Below are 15429 nucleotides of genomic sequence, written 5' to 3' on the forward strand. Positions count from 1 at the left end.
TTTTTCAACATTTTCGTCAGTTGTTGATGTGCTGGGACGTTCAGGGCAAGCGTCGTCATTCACATGACTCAGAGTACGATCACCGTATGCCACTGTCAATATTCCAAGTGTTTTTTGAGCACTCACTTCCATTTTTTATACAAAATTTCATGCAAATTCTTTGATTTTTTATTTTCTACAGCAGAAAGTCGCCAAACATGCAGAACACTTCTAATTTTCATGCCTCTCACCAAAAACGTGTTAAAAAGCTGAAAATCTGAACATGTTCGAAACGATTGAACCATGATAAAACATTTTAAGAAATACCACGTTAATTTCATATTTTGTTAAACCTTCACAATTTGTAAGCTTGTAAGCTTAAATCTTCATTTTCAGGTTTTTTTTTTATTCGAATGATAATTCCAAATACTCGTACCTATATCAAATTTAAAGAATGTCCAGTTATTATTGCGTTTTTAAATCTCAGTACAATGAGATCTCTAGGAAAATGTTCATTCGAGTTCTCACATAATTTTCATAGATCTAAGTATTTGTTTCCTACCTCTAGTGAGGAAAGTCACCAAAAGACAGGACCCATGAATAAAGTCAGTTCATGGTCTTGGGCCGAGTATTGGTCTCCAAGTTTATTCCATTTAACTCTGACGAAGTTCTGAATTTCTGCTATAATAAATCAAATATTTCAGATGATATTACAGCCTCATGGGCTAATTTGGATTCCACTACCCAACTTTTTCATGACTCCCATTCTAACAATTTTGTTCGCTGTATAATTTCCTACTTTTTTTGAATATACTAACCCGGTACTTGCTGAAAATCAATAATACCATTCATAATAGTAATTACAAATATAGACACAATATAGTCTTTATTTCCAATACACATTTCATCACATATTACTTTCCTCAGTTGGACTGGTATTCCACACTAATTAACAATACAATCTACCTGTGATGCACTGTTTGGAACCTTTGATGTAGTATTGAATATCACTACACCAGTTCCATTCAATTACATCTTCAAGAGGAAGATCATTTTGAGTTGTTGGGAAAAAATTCCAATAAATGCATTCTATACAAATTACCGACCTTAATTAATAGATATTACTAATCGGTAAACATGTGGTTTTGAGAACGGGTATCTAGCAGGTACAGATCGAGTAAAAGTATTGTTACCAATGATTTGACTGATTCTACCCTCACATCAAAGATAATACTAACACTTTCAAAACAGTGACAGGAACAGAAAAGACATCAGAAAAGATTAATGGGCTACTAATTGGACAGAACAAGACTGATAACACATCAGGTGGACATATAAAAAACAACAAATTGGGTGTCTACAAGCTATAATGAGGCTCGTGCCCAAAAGTTCACATTGGAAGAACATTTAGAAATTCCATCACTAGAATCTCGGAGAACAGAAGATGTTTTCAAATAATGAAAACTAATTCAACCTATGCATGCCATCTGTTGGAAAATAACCGCGATTTCGATATAAACTGCGACGTACTACACACAGAAAATAAAGAAAACAGTTAAACTTGGTGGAATCCTAACTACCAACAAGAAGTTTCATCAACTGAAAAATTACTGAAAAATTGATATTATTACAGATCTCTTTCAACGAATATTTCAAGGTTATAGCACTTGGTTGACAAGCACAGTTGACAAGTTTCTGAATTCAGTAGAACACTATTTTTGAGTTATTTACAGAAATCTGGAGTTCCAGTAAAACTTCACCTAAAAACAACCATAAAATTTCTGAAAGAAATCCCTGAAGCGGTGTTAGCAATCACATTTGAATTCGCCTTGTATACGTCACCTTAGTCGTCTACCACCAGTTGTTTTGATGCCAAATGAAAGCACTCATTATTCAGTACAAAACAGTCTTTAGGATAGACCATTTTCCTGCTTTCAAAAGTTCATACAAATGTTTTGCTGTGACTTCCGCCTTGTAATCAGATATTCCTCTGAGTTCAAACTCTAAACGGTTTTACACTAGTTAAATTCGTTATTGGTCAATTAAACAGTGGCAACCACATGCAAGCAATTAAAAATCATAATTCCAGCAGTGGAAGTCTACAGCACATTAACAATTATAATTGATATTTGGCCTCGAACGCAAAAACTCATCAACATATTTTTATGTACGATTCCGCTTTATATAAATGATGTCAACCGCCATTTTCGGTCATACCATTACTCAACGCGATATGTAGGAGGTCGAATTGCAAATGGAAACCGCACAACGCCAAAATGTGACTGGAAATAGTTTGGATATAGTCCGGGACGGTTCCGTTAAACTTTTCCAGGCTGATATAATTGCAACAGTTTTCTTGTAAAGTGAAAAATAAAGCAGTTATGGGGGTGAATGTAAGATGAACTTCATTATCATATAATGGTTAATTTTTTCCATAAGGTGCTTCAAGACACCACTCTTCGTTAAGTCCATTTTTGTGTCAATTATTGAACTGCTTAAGCACTTTTCAGTACGGTTCTGCCATCAATAGCTTTCATTTTTTTACACGCTTTATATTAGTTTCACCTGTGTGTATGTATGTTTGTTTGTAACTCTCAAGCTCGGGATCTGTATTTGGCAGAGTTATCGACATTATTGCTTGATCTATTCGCGGGCAGATTGCGCTGTCCGTAACCTCCTTAATATATCGACATCATTGCTTGATCTATTCGCGGACAGATCTGTCACCCTGATAATAGCAGAATTGTCCGGTAACAGATACGAGAAATGAATGTTTTGTCTTCAGAGTTATCCAAGAAAATGCTGATGAGGAGTTGTAGGCAAGTATTTCGGTCCGAAATTTTTAGAGATACATCTGAGGATTCATGTAATACTTCCAATACTTTTTCATATACTACGTTGTGCAGGTTTCCTTCGAATCATATCTGATTCAATTCCATAACGAATTTTTGGAGTACAGACCAAATAGGGAAAAGTGATTTTCTTGTAATTCAAGGATCATATGTTTGAAAGTAGTTATTTCGAATAGGCTTTTTCTTCTAGTTTGTATCTGAAATAAACTACCATGCATGAGTTACAAATCTTTGTAAATAGTTTATCTGAAAGTTGAATACTTTCTTTTTTCTTTGGAAAACAGATGGAGAAGTAGGATTCTGAAATGCTTTTTCCTAAAAACTAATTTCTTAAAAATATTCACGTCACCAGCTTTCATTTAGAAACGCCACCAGAAGCTGATACGTCGCACAAATCGAGTCTGTGTATGCAACTCATTTCATCCTTCCTATCCTTTTTCAATTTAATATTACTGGAGCTAAAGACAACACCGGTGTTATCACCACCGTATGAGATCTGTTGAACAGTGAAACATTATAGTTGTGGCACTATTCCTATATGTTGAAGGGATGCCATGTTTTTCCTGTCTCCATTAACTTTCAGGTCAAAATATTTTAGTGGCTTTTCAGGTCATTTTTGGGCAAGGTGCCTAACGATGTACCACCACATTTCCTACATTTGTCTCCCGATGATGTCGGATCATTGACTATTTATTTCAGCCAATATGAAACTTTTTATTTTACAATGTTCTATGCTATAATTCTAAAATAGTAGGCACTAAATTCTCAGAAATGACTGACGTTTTTGTCTCAATCTGTCTCTTGCAGTGGCGTACGGAAATTATACTAAACAGATAAGGAAAAATGATGATACAATAAGAACAAATGTTTTCGTTTTAATGCAATAATATTACTGATAATTTAGTGCCTTCTATTATGGAATTGTGCTATAGTGTATTTCCACAATAATGCAATGTTTCATTCAGAGCTTGGATGGTTTATAATGATGTCGCGTGTGAGAAATCCCCGGAAAAGTGGGTACAATAACCGGGGTTAAGAGTGTATGCTACGCGGTATGTATTATTTGTGTGTTGTGATGTTTGAATTTTATTGTGCTATTATGTCCGATTCGATAAGTTATTCGCCTCTTTCCTAATAAATGTCCAGAGGCTGGTTATGATGAGCTCTGCTGTCGTTATTCCTTCCGTTAACGCCGTCCCTGTTCAGTGCGTTATGATCACACAGCGCTGAGTTGGAGTGTCCGAATACTCTCGAACACGTTCTCGGCGTGGCTCCTCAGTACCTCAGCACCCACGTACTGGGTGCTGGGTGCTAAGATCTAGGTGTTGGTAGCTGAAACGGTTGGGATTTGACAGTTGTCGTTCGAAGGGGGTGACAAGTAGCAAACGGAAAACAGATTTTTAACATATCAATTTCACGCAGAAGGTTCCAGTTCTACCTCTGAAAATCAGATATGAAGAACCTTGTAAGTCCACAACGTACAAAAAAGTTGTTTTCTTCTTCTGTGAGTCTAGTCAAGTTTCCAGATTTCAAATGAGGTGACCAACCCTTTTCTGGATAGAATGAAAAGATGAAGTGGGAAATTTTGAAACTTCCACTTTTTCAGTGGCACAGAAAAATGAACAGCATATCATCTCCGACTTCTTTCGTAGTACAAGAGATGCTTCAGTGGTGAATATTGAAAATACACTTTCTATTAGGATTTTCCAAATAAACGAAGTATATTTTCCGATTGAAGCTTTAAAGGTTTTCATCCGCTTCTACAAGAGATTGCAGAAATGTTGATTTTCATACTTTTGATGGAAGACTTTATCTGAGTAACATGTTGTAGGTCTACCTCTGACCGTTATTTTCCTCTCTGGACTTTATTTCCAGATTATCATTGTCATGGTTATAGACAATATGTTGGACAGTATGTCCAATACCAATACCTATCTATTAGAGCTGCACTTAGTAGTAACTGAAACTGCTTTGAATTCCAGTCTTTTCATGATTATCTTATAACTGAATATTTGAGAGTATTAGCAATATTGACACTTGCTTTTTCTTTTCCATATCCGTATACAAAATTATGTCAGGAGGAGGCAACGACAAGTTTTTGATCAATGTGAATTATAAACGATTGGTATCAATTTTCAACGATTTTGCAGGAATGTAGAAACGCACAGCTTGTGTAATAACTATTTACGGTTCGTGATTCACCTGCAATCGACTGAAACACTAATAAACTCGATACAAACAAATAGTTGACCGAGTTATCTCCAGTCATAGTTCTTTACAGGAACATTTTGAATATACTACAGTTGCAACGCAAAAAGTTTTCTATATTTGTTATTGCGACATCCAGTTTTTCTTTGTTTTTTCACTGCATAATATTTTACCAGTTTTAATATTAAACTTTTATTTTCGTGCAGACAATTGGGGAAAGCAGAAACTTGGTCACCAGTTTTGGAACTATTTGTGACTTTTTCGACAAATAGTCAGCGAAACTCGAGGCTGAACATATTTCGGAGATCTTGTTTCGATTCTGTGTAGCATTACTCGCAGTAATTACTTAATTTATATACAAAAACTTTTACCGACTTCAATCTGTATATCATGTCCAGCTGTTGGAGGCACTGGAGAGTTCGGGAATACAACAAAAAACTTTATAACTTTTTAGAAGTTATTTGGTTGGTAGAAAACAAATGATTGAAATGAATAATACCGTCAGCTCACAAATAGAAATTATCTATGGTATACCAGAGGGAACTGTGATTGGACCCATGCTCTTCTCAATATATATTAACAGCCTACTAACTATGGAAATAGATGGTTCAATTTTCAGTTCTGCTGATGACACGGTCATACTTTACACCGAAGAAAATTGGAGTAGATTGAAAACCAAAGTTTAAAATCAAATCGGAACATTAAAAGATTGGTTCGATTACAAGTCACTCACGATTAACTTTGAAAAAACCAGGTTCCTGCCGTTCGCAAGCTATGAAAGTCATTTGCCAAACTATGATAAATTAATACTGAATGATCAAAAAAAACATGGAAATGTACCAAATGAAAGAAACCGGTAAGGAACACATATTATTTATACTTTGAGGCTGTGGTTTGGAACCAAGTATTATAAACAAGTGTATCAACACAGCTCGGAATAAAAAAGAAAACATAACAAAATACGATAGATCCAATATTCCAAGATCCAATTTTCAATTCTATTTCGATACAGATTGAATCTGCCGAGAAAATCTAACAAAAGCTGGCCATCACAACATATAATGAATTGGGCTCTCGCCGTATCTTTCTCTATGTCTGTCGAACAACTATCAAACGAATTCTTATACGGTTTCCACCAATGGAAAAAGTCATTCAAGAGAAGGTTATTGTGCATTATTTATTGATGTTTTGTATGGATTGGTTGGAATTTGACGATGTTTTCCGTAAGGGTCAGGATCTTTAATCGAAAACGCTTTAAGGATATAACAAAACTTCATTACATATAGTTTATTATATTTATATCAAAAAGTCCGAGATGGCATATGTGTAACTTTAAAGGATAGGTATACCATTTTAATGTTTGAAATGATGGTCACATGTAATGTGGTAATTGGAAAGATACTTATTTAGACGGATACCTCAGATAGTAATTCTTATCAAATGAATACATAAGTTGCCTTGAGCATTTCATGAACTGCATCTTGCATTATATACCCCTACATTATGTAAAGCCCCATCCATACGAATGGTTCATAATGTTCAAAACCGAAAATTACACAATAATCTTGAATGATCTGGATATAGTCTCTTCCAACGGGGACTTCAGATTTTTGACAATTGATAACGGCCATCTGCTTTGCGAATCACCAAATAATAAAATTGGTTTTATTAAAATCGTGCTACCGAGAGAACTATTTGCAATGTGGTGGATAAATTTGGGTCCATGGGTTCAGTAAACGATCGACCAACATCCGTACATCGACGGAACGCAAGATCTGCCGCAAGTGTAGAGTCGATTTCGCGTCGCATACAAGAACTCGGCAAACTACAACTGCGCCTGCACCCTTACAACATTCAACTGACCCAGGAACTGAAGATAAACGATCATAGACATCGTGTGTTCGCTGAATGGGCTCTGGAGCAGTTGGCAACTGACCCTAATTTTCATCGAAAAACGTGAATAAATAAAATTGTCTAATTTGGAACGATAGCAATCCACATGTGATCCAAGAGCGTTCAGTGCATCCCAACAAAGTCACTGTTTGAGCTGGCTTCGAAATCGATCCTTATTTTTTTGAGAATGACGTTGGTTAGGCCATCACTGTCAACGGCTAGCCCTATAGCCCTCCGTTAGACTTTTTCTTATGGGCTTTCTTAAGTCGTAGGGGTATGCGAATATGCCACAAACCACAGCGGTCCTCAAAGACAACATAAACCGTGTCATCGGTCAAATTCAGCCTGATTTATGCGCCAGAGTCATGGAAAACTGGACGTTTCGGATGCGCTCCACCCAGAGACGCTGTGGCGGAAACTTGAACGATTTTATATTCCACACATAATGGCATCAACATGTCTTTCTACTGAATAAAAAATCAAGATGGAGTAGTAGAAAGCCAAAAACTTTCTTTCCCAAAAAAAAAAATCACATATCTCACATACACTTTGTTTTATTTAAATTTGAAAATAGGAAGGTGGAAAATAAGATATTCCAGAATTTTGCAGAACGTTCCTGACTATTTTGAAAAAAGGTTGGTTGGGTAACAGCATCATCAATTTTTTTTTAAACCAATTATTTTCTTGCCGACGTTTCGTATTTAATCAAATTCCTCTTCAGGGTTCTGTAACAATTAATTTTCATTCAACATACCTTCCACAAAACTTATACAATTATTTTCGTTTCAGTTTCACAAGAAATAATGAGTTCTTAATTCAATTACTCACCGAAAAGCTCTAGCTGAACATGAAAAAGAATTTGGTAACATTTTTTATTTTGATCATCCAACTAATCTAGATGGTTAACGGAAAAACAGATTTTAAACAGATTTTTCAAACAGATATTTATCCAAAAGACTTTTGAGCGAAATGATACATATCCTCAAATGCCATAGTATTAACACTAGAAGAGATGTCGATGGCCTTAATACTGCATATTTCAATTTGATAAGTAAAATACCGAAATAATTTACCCTTTTTTCATTCTTTTTTTTTCTGCCATTGATTAAAAAACAGACACCACCTTATCAGAATCACAGATAAAGTCATTCGTTTGTTTCATGTCGTTTTGTGTATGTTCTCGGAAGTTTTGGTTGTTTGCAATGTTTATTTTTTTTTTCAAATATGTATCTATCTGATGATCATCAAAAAAACTACTTTTCGGTGAGTAATTTAATTGTGAACTCAATATTTCTTGTGAAATTGAAACGATAATAATCGTATAAGTTTTGTGGAAGGTATGTTAATGAAAATTTATTGTTACAGAGCCCTGAAGAAGAATTTAATGAAATTCGAAACGTCGACAAAGAAATTGTTTTTATAATAAAAAAATGGATCCCGTTACCCAACCAACCTTTTTTAAGAAAAATTATTGAATCACTAAACTAGTTAATGTTCCTGACTATTTCCGAACATTTCACAACAGCAGTTTGATCTTCGTCTTGAAGATGATTACTTGGTGATCGAAACACGTGTCGAGGTGTTAAAATAACGGTTTGGTGTTGGGTAAAAATTCCAGTAACATTCATTTCACAACATTCCAGAATATTCCGGAATATTTTGGAATGTTGCGGAATACTTTGTCATACTCTCAAATATTCAACACTGATCTAGAACTTTCTAGAGGGCGAAACTTCCAACACGTATATCTTCAAAAGTACGCCCTTCAGGTCAGAACAGAAACTTTACGTATAAGCTGATGAAAAAACTACTACAGAGAAAAAAACATATATGTTTGCTACCTGTGGTGAGCAAGACACGTCGTTAGTAAATATCCGGAGATAGACGGAAAAAACAGAAATTTCGGACAATGGTTTTAATTTTTTTCTGGCTTCATTTTTCGAAGAATTCAAAAATAAATTGCACTTCCACATTGCCACTTTTCCCTGCTGAATAATGGTATTTTCAGATTTGCTTTCCGACGTTTCGTCTTCCGGCCACCATCATCAACTTTACTTTTTCTTATGGACGCTACATTGAATTCTTTTTGTTTTGAATAGATCCTGATTTTACCTTTTCAATTATATATCATGAGTTATAATTCTTTTTCGAAAAATTGGAAATATTGGCATATTGTTAGTCAGGTAAATGCACAACTTTGCCTCAATTTAACCACCTTTGTATCTCTCATAGTTTCCGAAATCCCAATGGTGAGAATCGAATTTGAAACGCCCTGTATAACGCATAATTTCTTATAATAATACTAAGTAGTTTTGTTTTGTTGTTAGACCCGTGTCATGTGCGGGGATATTGTCTATAAAAAGTCTATGTTCACAGAAAGTTGAGACGGTGCCTCGTCAAAGTCACACTGCCAACATTTTTGTAACTTCGCTCATATTCTCAGATTCAAATCTTGAAAGGTTCAACTTGCAGTTTCCATGTCAGTTGCAAGTCAAAGAGCTATCAAAATACAGTGATTACAGTCTTGGACAGAATTTGCATACTTTCGCGAAAGAGGTCAACAATTTATTGTTTACATAATGGATACATGCAAAAGCGCAGAGGTGACATTTTTAAGGTGTGTTGAAAGAATTCGAGGAAAATATGTTTATGTACATTTTTGCTCAATGAAACGGATTATTCAGTACTTGGTGACTAAACGAAATGAATGATGACATTTTCTTCATTTTTTCACTATTCTTTTAAAAGTTGAAATCAACAGCCAACTTTCTAAATTGGTTGAACAATTAACATAGAAGATTCTATGGATGAGGGACAAGTCCTTCAATTTTCTTCGGAGTTCTGAATTTTTCAGAATGTTTGTGATGTCTCCAGTCGGATAAGGTATGCTTTTTTTGTTAGAGTCTAGCAACCTCTGGCGTGAAATGAATCTATTAGAAATGCTTTACCCCCACCGGAACAAAAATGCTGTTTCTCAACGCGCGTTTCTCTAACCAAGTTAGCATCATCAGGGAGATGGTGACGTATATTGTTTTTCTAAAGTGTATTTAAGAAAACTTTCGAGAGTTAGATATATTACTGAAACGAAAAAGAATACTCACCTTCTATATACTCTAGTTTTCAACTGATTTTGAAATTTGAGATCAAGACGGTCGAACAATGGGACAATGGAACAATGCATAGATGTAAAAACAAAATATCAATTATCAAATTAAATCAATTGTATTGCCTGAATAACGAGAAATTTCAGCTGGAACATTTGTTCGAAAAAGTATGAACAGTGTATGTAAATGACTAAACTATTCTTCAACGATACATTTCATTGTTAAAATGTATCGTGCTCTGACATGAGACCGCAGAGCCGGCACCCAAGTATCCCTACATACGTGACACGGCCAGATGTATTAACTCTTTTCCATTTCAATAATGGAATATTGTTTCGATTCAAATTAATTGAGTTGTCTCAGTAAGGGTTTAATCATTGGTTCAAATTGATTAGGGCAGTGACAGTGATTAAAATTGTGACAATGTTGCATAACTAGGCCCTGAGAGTCAGTTTGAAGGAAATAATCGCTTTGAAACTCTGTTTTGGTGGCCTAGCCTTAAATTTTTTCATTTTATAGGTTTGATGGAAAATTGTATATAAATTTACAGATTTATTTATTTTATTTTTGTATTGAATATTTTCATTGTTATCATGATATTTCATATACTATCAAGGTTCCTGGAATAACTTATTTAAATTTGAATAAATGAATAGTGTTCGTAGAAATTGATAGAGTAGTAATATGCTTGTAAGAAAAATATCGAAATAATGTCTTCAGTCAACGTTATTGAAATGATATACTTCATAAATATTAAAATTATTGAAATTGATTAATTTCTGACTTAATTCTTCCTACGCTCATCATTTGTTATTCAGAATTGGAAATTAGGAACCCACTCTTGCAATTTATAGTTGGCGCGACCATCCACTTCAACACCGAAAACGATTTTATAGCTTCCCACTCGCCCGCATCTGGTTTTTCTATATCCAATTATAATTATTGTTATTCGGCTTTATGTAACATTACAAGGTCGTGGCAGGATACACTGAGGATGCGTCATACACATAATCTGTTTTTTGTCAAAACAAGGTAACCCAGACTCGGGCAGATAACCTCTGTGATTATCTTGCATTCGAAGAACTATTTATACATGACTTCAACTAAATATAGTTGATTGTTGTGGACCAATATACTGGTAGATAAATATATTTCCTAGTAATGCATTTCGAGAACATAACAAGGCATATTTCTCATCCCGTTGTTGAAATTTTCATTTGTATTGAAAGTAGTAGGAAAATATGTGAATTCGGAAAATATATAATTATGGAAAACTTATTCGAACTACCTATATTATAGAATTCTTTGATTGACAACTTATTTATTTTGCGGAAATTCATGTTCACTGAGGATACACTATAAAAACACACTTTTGTCTATTTGCTACAAAAGTTTTTTATTTGTTGACTAGTTTCGGTCATTACACCATTTTCAGAACAAACTAGATTACATTCAAATCTGAGGAAAATGATGAATTTGTTGAAATCTACGGTCAAAGAAAAGTCCCAATTCTGTTATCCTCAACGAACAACTTGATCTGAACAATAATCCTCTCCTGAACCTATACCCCAGTTCCCAAAACCTACATTTTATCAAATAATTTTTTTCTGTTATGTTCATTGATATACTGCTATTAACTGAGATTCCAGTTATAGACAATGTAGGTATCAAATTATTTGATAGGTATAGGCAATGTAGGTATCAATACTCAAGTTTGAATGTAAACTAGTTAGTTTTGAAAATGGTGTAATGTCCGAAACTTGTCAACAAATGAAAAACTATCGTGGAAAATAGACAAAAGTGTGTTTTGATAGTAATCCTCACTTATAGAATTCTGATGTATTTTCGATTTGTTATATGAAACTTTTCGATATTTAATGTCGTTATGTAGATTTTGGACCTTGAGTTTTTTGAGAAAAAATGTTGGAGAAACACATTTTCAATTTTTTTATTCCATTCAGTACAGTTGGGGCAAAAAAAATTACAGATGCTATGCTTGTTAAAGTGTGTGTTTTATGGCGTATTTCGTTGATGAGGCATGTTTATCCTTTTAACGTTCCAACGTTCTTACAGAATTTGTGTAGTATAAAAGACACCTAATAGTGAAAATTTCACAATATAAAACTTCATAGTTATAAACGTAATCTGTTTTGTTTAAAATATGTTTTTTCGTTAACCAGCTGTTGCACCCCTACGAACGACAACCCTCAGAAGTCGAAACTTGTGTGAGCTAAGGATTAACGAGGTCTTACCTTTTAACGTGTGATTCCTAATAGATAGATAAATAGCACTTTATTTCTAACAGGTGTACACCCAAGTACAGGAAATGGCAAAGTAAATATACTGAAAAAAATAACATTCAATTCAATTAAATTCACATATTACATATTCAATTGACAAATTAAAAAAAGTAAATTGTATTAGACTTTCCTTTCTGGAAAAAGACAATACATGACATTTAGCAATGTTAAGATTCAAACCACCATATATCATATATCATATCTAATTCATACTGTAAGTCTAGGCAGTCTCCATAATTTTCTATCACCTTGAATATTTAAAGGTCATCGGCGTAGAGCAGTTTTGAATTGTTCATAGTTTTAGTCAAATGAATAATGAAAATCAAGAACAAAAGAGGTCCTAAATTCGAGCCTTGGGGCACTCCGGAACTGGGAGTATATAAAGCAGATTTAAAGCCTTCATACTCTACATATTTTCTATCGAGTAGATAATTTGACATGAGTTTCACCAAATTTGCTGAAAAACCAAATTCTGATGGACGCTTGAGAAGAATGAAAAAATCTATTTGATTAAAAGCTTTTTGCATGTCTGTAGAAATGATGTCAACTTGCAATTTCCTCTCCAAAGCTTCAGACACATTGTGACAGACATGCTAGATTGATTATGTACGACTTGTTTTTTACAAACCCATGCTGATCATCTGATATTATATTTCATATTGGACTGTAAATATTGGAGTATAATATTATTTCAAATAATTTGGAGAAATTGCTCAGTATTGAAATGGTTCTATAGTTTTTTATCATCACCCTATTTAAAAATTGGGCATACTCGAGCTTTTTTCCAAAGATCAGGGAACTCACAAGTTTTTAAACAAAATGTGTCGAAATCTAAGAAATTATCGACGACTAACTTTTGTTTAGCTGTCTTTCTTCAATGTACAGAGCCATCATCAGAATATGAGCTCCTACTGATCATTCACAAACGTTAGTATAAGAAAAAGACGCTATATGTAAGTATGTTTTATCGCATATTTTAATTATGACGAATTGGTAATCTTTCGATGCCTCAACTGTAGGTCAGTTTTTCTCGTAAAGTACCATGTTTGGTAAAAATGTCAAATTCTTATGGGGATATAGATAATGTAAACATGTTTGTAAACAATAGACTATGGACATTTCTTAGACCATTGAAGTTAGATATAAAAAATGTTTCAAATATTTTCGGTAGACTTCAGTTAATTATATAGTATCATCTCTCTCAGATTTTTGAGTTTTTCGTTTCAAGTCAAATAAGACCCGATATCGAAAAATATATCTAACTCTTTTTTGAAGAATATGCAAAAGAAAAATATGAATATTTAAAAAAGATATATTCATATATTTAAAAAAGCATATGAATATTTAAAAAAATATTGTATTCCAAACATTCGTTTGGAATATAAAAATCAGTCACTCCTAAAAATATAACCTTTTTAATATTCTATAAAGGCCGTGAAATGAAAAAAAAAATCGAAGTATTGAAAATGATATTTTATTAATTATTCCCTCTTTGATGGATATTGAAATGAAGAAACTGGTAATTAAGAAATAAAGAAATATTGACAATATCCAAAACGTATTTCAATAATGAAAGTGTATGGTATTTAAGTATTGAAGGCGATTTTGAAAAAACCAATCAAGAATTTCAAAAAAAAAATAGGAAAATTGTAATTGAGAACTATATACAAGGTTAGAAAAGGCAAACTTTTTAGTTTACCCCGATAAGTTACTGTGTGAACTCAAGTACTTATCATAATGAAAAATGTTCTGTTCATCACTAACTTATATTCAATCATTTTGCCTATCAAAATAAGAGCTGAGCAATTTTACAATATGTTTCAGAGGCCAAAATCTGCCCCCGTCTTCAGAAATGGATCAAAATCAAGTCTATATGCAGTTCTGCTGGTTATTTGTATTTATCAACTTCTTCGACAGATGTCAAACGACTTTTGAAATGTGAATTGTGTCAAAGTTGTTGATTTAAGATATAAAATACCTAAAGGAGGTCGATAAAAAACTGAGTTTCCTCCACAAAAATTGATTAAAGTTTTGCTTGTATAGATGAAACAGTTGTTTACCATTCGAATTTCTGTAACTTCATGAATACATTAACTAACACGAATAATATCAAAGCAAAACATAGTTAATACATAATTTAATATCTTATGTTACATATTTTATAAATGTCGCACATATTGCTAAATTGAACCAACTACGGCCGATTCACTTCATAGACGAGCTTGTTTGCCTTATGGAAAACACATCTTGCCAGTGCCAAAGTAATCACCAACTATTAAGGAACATTTTCAAACAACGATTGTTTGTTATGAATGAATAACTAAATAACAGTCAAGTATGTTTCAAAAGTTTTGTCCGTTTCAATGTCATGTGTTTCTGTAGCTCCATATTTCAATAAATATTCATTCCACTGTATTGTGGTAATCGATGTCAGTCATTTTTTCCAAATTAATTTTTTTTTCTCTTTTCAGTTTTTTCTGATTGATTCGGCCGTTACTTGATGAGAATCTATAGTAATTTCATGAACTACACCTCACCATTTGATCTTCACAAACTTTATTTGAAAAATATATCACGGCAAGTTTGGCTAACACAGTAGCTTTTTCAACAGTGATTTGAATACTACAAGTTGATTCTTACTCTAATATTTATATACCACAGGTAACTACAATTGGGACTACCTCTATCAAATTACCTAAACCTCTACAATTCTTATATACCTGAGGTACCTCTTCAATTATTATTACTTGAAGCATATTACCTCACTTCTACATCATGATGATATGATTTTCTTCTAAAAGTTGATTTGAATATGTTGAACTTGTTTTCTTATTTAGATAGCTCATATGGTTTTCCTGGATTCCATTCCTAAATGTTCTGCCAGTAACAGTTGAGAATGTGAAATTTCACAGAATCACACCTTAATCATCAAGTCATGAACAGGTCCATCGAATTTTCGAAAATAACTTACAGGGTGGTCGAAATTTCCACCTAAAACATCGAGAAAACTGATGAAATACGATTTTTTTCAAATGGAAACCATACACTATTCTATTATTTTTGGATACTTTGAAAAAAAAAGATATCAAATTC

The 15429-nt window shown here is 33.5% G+C and overlaps 1 protein-coding gene and 1 long non-coding RNA gene across 7 annotated transcripts in view; both read left to right on the plus strand.

Moving 5' to 3' along the window:
• Positions 1-14213, plus strand: part of LOC141480897 (uncharacterized) — a 29143-nt gene extending 14930 nt beyond the window's left edge. Inside the window, exons 2-3 of the long non-coding RNA XR_012464620.1 lie at positions 852-8195; positions 8298-14213. This is a non-coding gene — a long non-coding RNA (uncharacterized lncRNA). The remainder of the gene's footprint in view (positions 1-851; positions 8196-8297) is intronic.
• Positions 1-15429, plus strand: part of LOC111507980 (uncharacterized) — a 243898-nt gene that overhangs the window by 67961 nt on the left and 160508 nt on the right. The gene's annotated exons all lie outside the window — the stretch shown is intronic.

The sequence above is a fragment of the Leptinotarsa decemlineata genome, unplaced genomic scaffold, assembly GCF_025532065.1.
Source record: "Leptinotarsa decemlineata unplaced genomic scaffold, Ldec_3_MD MMD2_tig00000026_RagTag_RagTag, whole genome shotgun sequence".
Taxonomy (NCBI): domain Eukaryota; kingdom Metazoa; phylum Arthropoda; class Insecta; order Coleoptera; family Chrysomelidae; genus Leptinotarsa; species Leptinotarsa decemlineata.